General features: G+C 41.2%; 1 protein-coding gene and 1 pseudogene across 1 annotated transcript in view; one reads left to right on the forward strand and one right to left on the reverse strand.

Annotated features, from left to right (window-relative positions):
* The window catches only part of LOC135532479 (zinc finger protein 436-like), a 781,678-nt gene that overhangs the window by 637,155 nt on the left and 135,983 nt on the right, over nucleotides 1–8,540 (forward strand). The gene's annotated exons all lie outside the window — the stretch shown is intronic.
* The window catches only part of LOC135525310 (zinc finger protein 850-like), a 138,484-nt pseudogene that overhangs the window by 36,520 nt on the left and 93,424 nt on the right, over nucleotides 1–8,540 (reverse strand).

Genomic DNA, 8,540 nt, shown 5'->3' on the forward strand with positions numbered 1-8,540 from the left:
TTTGGCTTCCCTCCAGGCCTGAGAACAAAGACCTTCCTCTAGGCTCATATTAAAAATATGACAGATAGGAGTGGCTATAGATTCAGCTACTGTCCTCAGTAGCTTTCCATCTAAGTTGTCAATGCCAGGAGGTTTGTCATTATTATAACAATTTTTCCACCTCTCCCACACTAACTTTACAAAATTCAATACATCATTCTTTATATCATTGATCTTGGCTTCATAATAAAGTTGATTATTTTTGTTGAGTTTGGTCACATCATTTCTCAATTTGCAGTACATAAAACAGCCAGCCAGATGTGCAGCTAGACTTATTAGCCACTCCTTTTGCCCCAACTCTTTCAAACATACAGTTTTTAAATTCTAAGAGAAGTCATTTCTCTCCTGTGTGGATTCTCTAATGACGTTTAAGTGATTGTTATGAGTAATACGTTTTCCCAACATCTGAGCTTTTGTAAGCCTTATCCTCGGTGTCATGTTCTTTCAGGCTTCCTAAATTGGCAAAAGCTTTGCACCCTGGGGGGAGTGGTAATGCATCTTCCCTCTGTGTATTTTATCGTGTTGGTTCAGTCTGTTTTTCTGGTTAAAACTCCTTCCGCACTGGGAGCAGTGGTAAGGCTTCTCCCCTGTGTGTATTCTCTCATGTTGTTTCAGGCTCCCAAACTGGTTAAAACACTTGCCACACTGGGAGCAGTGGTAAGGCTTCTCCCCTGTGTGTATTCTCTCATGTTGTTTCAGGCTCCCTAACTGGTTAAAACACTTGCCACACTGGGAGCAGCGGTAAGGCTTCTCCCCTGTGTGTATTCTCTCATGCATTACCAGGTTCCCTAAAGCGGTAAAACTCTTTCCACACTGAGAGCAGTCGTAAGGCTTCTCCCCTGTGTGTATTCTCTCATGAGCTTTCAGGTGTTCTTTCTGGATAAACATCTTTCCACACTGGAAGCAGCGGTAAGGCTTCTCCCCTGTGTGTATTCTCTCATGCTTTATCAGGTTCCCTAAAACGGTAAAACTCTTTCCACACTGGGAGCAGTCGTAAGGCTTCTCCCCTGTGTGTATTCTCTCATGAGCTTTCAGGTGTTCTTTCCGGTTAAACATCTTCCCACACTGGGAGCAGCGGTAAGGCTTCTCCCCTGTGTGTATTCTCTCATGCTTTATCAGGTTCCCTAAAACGGCAAAACTCTTTCCACACTGGGAGCATTGGTAAGGTTTCTCCCCAGTGTGTATTCTCTCATGCTGTATCAGGTTCCCTAAAACGTTAAAACTCTTTCCACACTGGGAGCAATGGTAAGGTTTCTCCCCTGTGTGTATTCTCTCATGCTGTATCAAGTTCCCTAAATCGTTAAAACCCTTTCCACACTGGGAGCACTGGTGTCGTCTTGCTGGTTTGGACGTCCCTGGCTCTGGTTCCTCGGAGTCTGGTCTTTCTCCTGCCAAAGACAGTGTTTTTAAAAATAGAGACCCAAATGAAATCTCCACATGATAAAACAACAGTGCTACGAGAGTAAATCCTAATCAGATCTCTCAACCTGATGCCAAACAAAAATAGAGCTTCCTGTTTTACAAGTCAGAACACAAAAAACTAAACAGTTCTAGCACACTGAAGACACAGATTCCAATCGAGCAGGTGGTTCTAAATATATAACTTTCATAGCTGTATGATACAGAATGCGACCTACACACTTCCTTAAACATAAAATAACTAAAGAAGTAATTTTGTGTAATAGTGTTTACATCGAAGACACAAAGCACACCAGTAACATTTGCCCGTTGTCGATAGGGTGGACACTGAGAAAAATTACAAGATTGTATTAATACAGTTTAGCCATTGAATAGCTTTGATGGGTACTCTCTCATCTGTGTCTATGGGACTGAGTTGGGCCTCTGGAGCTTGAGTTGACAATTGATTCATGACTTGCTGATAGAAACCTACAGCTGGTATTACATAGACAAGATGTGTGTGTGTGTGTGTGTGGGGGGGGGGGGGTAACCGAGATAGCCTGGAGGAGTAGAACAAAATCCCTTAGTGTTCCAAGTCATCCTGGCATCTGGGCCGGGTTGGGGGGTTAAAACAACACCAGGTGCAGATGACCACAGGATGAACCCAGGATGGCTTGTGATGCCCCCCGATCAGCATGGGAGGGGTGGAACCAGCCCTGACTAAGCATTTATAAGAGCTATGCTTTTCATTCAAGGTTAAGCTCTCAGCAACACACTCAAGCGTGTGGGGTCAACCGCTTCATTATTCCAATAATTAATCAATATTAAATACAAATTATTGTTTGAAGAAATGACAAAGTCTCTCTCAGTATACATGAATTTCCATGATAACACCCGCTGTGATCATTTATTTTATTTAGATGTTCACAAACTTCGTACATATTTTGTGTAAAGTAAAAATAATTTTGGGGTAGATGTTGCTAAAAAATATAAAACAACATGTAAAGTGTTGGTCCCATGTTTCATGAACTGAAATAAAAGACCCCGGAATTTTTCCATAAGCTCACCTTATTTCTCAAAAATGTTGTGCACAAATTTGTTTACATCCCTGTTAGTTAACATTTATTCTCTGCCAAGATAATCCATCCACCTGACAGGTGTGGCATATCAAGAAGCTGATTGAACAGCTTGATTATTACACAGGTGCACCTTGTGCTGTGGAGAATAAAATGCCACTTTCAATGTGCAGCTTTGTCACACAACAATGCCACAGATGTCTCAAGTTTTGAGGGAGCGTGCAATTGGCATGCTGACTGCAGGAATATCCACTAGAGCTGTTACCAGATAATTGAATGTACAATTCTCTACCAGAAGCTGTCTCCAATGTCGTTTTAGAGAATTTGGCAGTATATCCAACTGGCCTCACAACCACATATAACGACGCCAGACCAGGATAGAAAACACTGAAGTTTCTAAAACTGTTTGAATGATGTCTGTGAGTATAACAGAACTCATATGGCAGGCAAAACCGTGAGAAGAAATCCAAACAAAAAGTGAGAAGTCGAATTTCAAAACAGTGCCTATTTAAATCCCTGATAGTTATGGATGTGCTTGCACTTCCTAGGGCTTCCACTAGACGTCACCGTCTTTAGAACCTGTTTTGAGGATTCTACTATAAAGGAGGGGCTCATAGGAGCTATTTGAGTGAGTGGTCTGGCAGAGAGCCTGGGTCTCATGACGCGCGCTCCCTAGAGAGTTAGCTCCCGTTCCAATGCTTTTCTTCAGACAATGAAATTCTCCGGTTGGAACCTTATTGATGATATGTTAACCTTTAGTGACTCCCCATCCCGGGTCCGGGAGCGTAATCATCGACTGACACTAATTAGCATAATGCAACGGACATAAATATTCCTAGAAAATATTCCTATTCATGAAAATCACAAGTGAAATATATTGAGACACAGCTTAGCCTTTTGTTAATCACCCTGTCATCTCAGATTTTCAAAATATGCTTTACAGTCAAAGCAAGACAAGCATTTGTGTAAGTTTATCGATAGCCTAGCATTTTGTCCAGCTAGCAGCAGGTAACTTGGCCACCAAAATCAGAAAAGCAATCAAATTAAATCGTTTACCTTTGATGAGCTTTGGATGTTTTCACTCACGAGACTCCCAGTTAGATAGCCAATGTTGCTTTTTCCCAAAAATATTATTTTTGTAGGCGAAATAGCTCCATTTGTTCTTCACGTTTGGCTTAGAAATCGACCGGAAATTAGCTCCATAATATCGACAGAAACATGGAAAACGTTGTTTATAATCAATCCTCAAGGTATTTTTCAAATATCTATTCGATAATATATCCACCGGGACAATTGGTTTTTCAGTAGGACCGATTGAAAAAATGGCTACCTCTGTATTTTACGCAAGAATCACTCTGAGAGCCATCAGATGACCACTTACACAATGTAGCCGCTTACGGGTATTCTTCAACATAAAGGCGTAAAACTATGTCACAATGCTGTTGACACCTTGGGGAATACGGAGAAAAAGGAATCTGGTTGATAGCCCATTCACTGCTCAATAGGGACGCATCGGCATGCAGAGATTTCAAAAGATGAGTCACTTCCGGATTGGATTTTTCTCAGGCTTTCGCCTGCAATACCAGTTCTGTTATACTCAGACAATATTTTTACAGTTTTGGAAACTTTAGAGTGTTTTCTATCCTAAGCTGTCAATTATATGCATATTCCAGCATCTTGTCCTGACAAAAAAGCCTGTTTAATTTGGGAACGTTCTTTTTCCAAAAATGAACATACTGCCCCCTAATCTTAAGACGTTAAAAACATCCTACAGATTGATTGCAGACATGTTTTGCACACTTGTTTCTACGACCTGTCACGGAACTTTTTGTCATGGAGGAAATGGTCGCGCCTCATGAAGATGGATTACTGGGCTGAACACGCTAACAAGTGGCTAAATGATGAGCTTTATGGAACTTTATGGAACAAATCAGTCATTTATTGTCGAACTGGGATTCCTGGGAGTGCCTTCTGATGAAGATCATCAAAGGTAAGTGAATATTTATAGTGTTTTTTCGAACTAATGTTGACTCCAAGATGGCAGAGTTGTCTTTGGCTGTTTTTGGGTACTGAGCGCCGTTCTTAGATTATGCTTTTTCCGTAAGTTAAAAAAGAAATCTGACATAGCGGATGCATAGAGGATAAGTCCATCTTTAATTCTGTGAATAACACTTGCATCTTCTATCAATGTTTATTATGAGTATTTCTGGGAAATTCACCAGATGTTTTGGAATCAAAACATTTCTGCATGTAACGCGCCAATGTAAACTGAGATTTTTGGATATAAATATGCACATTATCGAACAAAACATACATGTATTGTGTAACATGATATCCTATGAGTGTCATCTAATCAAAGGTTAGTGATTAATTTTATCTATATTTCTGCTTTTTGTGACTGCTATCTTTGGCTGGAAAAATAGCTGTGCGTTTTTAGGACTTGGCTATGAGCTAACAATCACATGTTGTGCTTTCGCTGTAAATCATTTTTGAAATCGGACACCATGTGTAGATTAACAAGATGTTTATCTTTCATTTGCTGTATTGGACAGATTACATGAGTTACATATTTCAAAAAAATATTTTAGAATTTCGCTCGCTGCCTTTTCAGCGGAATGTTGTCGTGGGGTTCCGCTAGCGGAACACCTTTCCCATCAGGTTAACGATCGTTCCACAGGTGCATGTTCATTAATTGTTTATGGTTCATTGAACAAGCTTGGGAAACAGTGTTTAAACCCTTTACAATGAAGATCTGTGATGAATTTGTTTCAGTACAGCACTACAGGGAGAGAGAGGGAGAGCAGCTGTTTCAGTACAGCACTACAGGGAGAGAGAGGGGGAGCAGCTGTTTCAGTACAGCACTACAGGGAGAGAGGGGGAGAGCAGCTGTTTCAGTACAGCACTACAGGGAGAGAGAGGGTGAGCAGCTGTTTCAGTACAGCACTACAGGGAGAGAGAGGGAGAGAGCAGCGGTTTCAGTACAGCAAAACAGGGAGAGAGAGGGAGAGCAGCTGTTTCAGTACAGCACTACAGGGAGAAAGAGGGGGAGAGGGAAAAATCCAGTGGACTAGTTTTAATGTATGGAATCACTTAGGAGTTTCTGGATTTTGGGTAAACTTCTCCTTCAAAGCATCAGACTCCATAGTAATTCATCATTAGATGCTACAGTCCTCCTTTAATTGGGATAGGGGCAGCATTTTCACTTTTGGATGAGAAGCGTGCCAAGAGTAAACTGCCTCCTACTCAGTCCCAGATGCTAATTTGTGCATATTATTAGTAGTATTGGATAGAAAACACTCTGAAGTTTCTAAAGCTGTTTGAATGATGTCAATGAGTATAACAGGACTCATATGGCAGGCAAAAACCTGAGAAAAAATCCAAACAGGAAGTGGGAAATCTGAGGTTTGTAGTTTTTCAACTCAGCCCCTATTGAAGATACAGTGGGATATTGGTTATGTTGCACTTCCTAATGCTTCCACTAGATGTCAACAGTCTTTAGAACGTTGTTTGACGCTTCTAATGTGAGGGGGGGCTGAATGAGATGGGAATGAGTCAGAGGTCTGGCAGAGTGCCTTGGTCTCGTGACGCGCAGTCATGAGACAGTTCGCTCTCGTTCCATTGCTTTTCTACAGACAATGGAATTCTCCCGTTGGAACATTATTGAACTTGTATGATAAAAACATCCTAAAGATTTGTAAGTGTTGCTGTCATTTCAGTTTCCGTGGTAGCTGACGTCTACAGTGTTAAGTCATCCGCATACAGACACACTGGCTTTACTCAAATGTTGTTGGCATGTCGTTGGTAAAGATTGAAAAAAGTCAGGTCATCTTTAAGGAAAAGTTTTTGTAAAACAAGCACCTTACATTGGATCATCTTGAAACTCTCTCTCTAAAGCTAACTTTCATCAAGGTTTTATATGGTATATTGGTTTCTCTCTTTTCATTGGTAGAATCCTTTTTCAGTGTTTTGATATTCATAACATCCATATCCACCAGTCTATCTTCCTGTCAACGAACAGAACTCTGCTGGTTGTCCTGGTAACAGATACCAGTGGGCAGATGGATTTTGTTTGTTCAAACTGAACGACAGCACTTACTTTGTGTCAAATCTGATCCTTTCTTCTCTTGTCGTCCTCTCACAGTTCCACTCAGCTCCGTTGTTTTCCTGCAGTCCACCAGCAGCACAGACAACCTCTTCATAACCAGCAGTAAGGCGCTACTGGGAGAGGCACGACACGGGGACTCCGGGAGGGAGGAAGGGCTAGCGTGGTCCTGGTAACCATAAAGAGGGGACACAGACACATATCATTATGGATGCTGATGCCACTGTTGTCATGAAGTACTTTACAGAAATCCAGCCCAGACCCCGATAGAGCAAGCTGTATGCTAGACCAGACCAACGTGTACCATCTGGTGCTCTGATCTGGAGAGACTCTTCTCTTCCTCGTCAGCATCAGGATGTTGTTGATGCTCCCCAGAGGATCCACGATAGTCACGTCTCTCTACTATGTGAACGAGAACAGCAAACAGACGGTAAACTTATGACCATCTATTACAATCAAGAGGCATGAATGTCAAAAATGGCCACTTCCATCATGATTTTGTAAAATATTGTTTGTGTTGCAAATGTAAAGGGTCATTTCCACAAAATGGGTGCCTTTTACATCCCTTTGATATTTTAAGTAGATTTTAAAAGCCTGTTATATTAGATGAGGTGAACTTTAATGTAGACCACATGGAGAATGAGAATTCAATACATCGAAGTCCCAAAAACATGTGTACCAATGGCAGATTATCCCTTAAACAATTCCTACAGTACTGAACGACATATTCAAGTGTTGAACTGAAGTAGAATGCCCCTTTCAAACCCCACATTAGTTCACCAACTGCATAGTTTGTGCACCTGTTTTTAAGACAGTACTCACTGGTGGTAATCTGATCTTCAGCCTCCTCCACTTTCACTCCCAAAACGTCTTCCTCCTTTTTTATTGAGATAGCCTCCTCTTCCTCTTTTACCCTAAAAGGTTCTTCCTCTTCTTTCACTACATTCTCTTCTTTCAATGTTATGGCATCTTCCTCGTTTTTGATTCTGAAAGCTTCTACCTCCTCCTCTTCCACAACCTCTTTCCCATCTTCCTCTTTCACTGTAATATCATCCTCTTCTTCTTTCAATGTGATAGCGTCCTCTTCCTCCCTTTTCATCATGAAAGCTTCTTCCTCTCCTTTCACCAGAGCTTCTTTCTCGGTCGAGCTTTGTGAGCTCATGCTCCGGTCGATTAGCCTAATGCAGTATCAATTTAGTAACACATTTGCTAATTTAACGAGCAAATGACGTTAAAATGAACAAGTAGATGGGTAAGCATAATTATATCCAAAGCCCTAAGAGTAATATACACACGATTGGTCTAAAGAGCTTCAAAGACTCAACTTTATGTTCGCTAGCAAAGCAATACGTTGGTTGAATCAGAAGCCTTTTGTCGCTGTTGAAGAAGCCTCCAGTTCCGTCCACTAGATTATACGTCACGCAAGCAGCATCACCTGAAAGACTCATATCGCTCTCTGCTGACTGGAGTGGATAACGCAGACTGGAAAAATATTAATAACAATGTTTATTCTGGCAAGCCATGTCATGCGAAGAAATTTTAAAAGAACCAGATGTTATGTTTTCTCTTACTTCTTACAGCCAATACTTTACTCCAGGGCTGACCTGCCCGTTAGGTAGGATTAGGTGACAGATTGAAGAGTTTTCCATTTTTGTCATCGTTATTCTGAACCGACTGCCTGTAAGTCATCGTTAAATTAGCCTCAGTGATATGTATTTTCCTTCAAGTTTCTGAAGAGGAAACAGCCAGGAAATGCCCCTGTCTGAGTGCAGTCTACCACTATGTGTAGCTGTTAATGATGCTAATGATCCACTATGTGTAGCTGTTAGCGATGATGCTAATGACAACCATCTTCTGGTTGATGGAAAAGCTTTCCCAAAAAACCTTGTCAATTAAATGTTAACTACAAAGTAGTCTATGCCTCC

This window comes from Oncorhynchus masou, chromosome 5 (genome assembly GCF_036934945.1).
Source record: "Oncorhynchus masou masou isolate Uvic2021 chromosome 5, UVic_Omas_1.1, whole genome shotgun sequence".
Classification (NCBI taxonomy): Eukaryota; Metazoa; Chordata; class Actinopteri; order Salmoniformes; family Salmonidae; genus Oncorhynchus; species Oncorhynchus masou.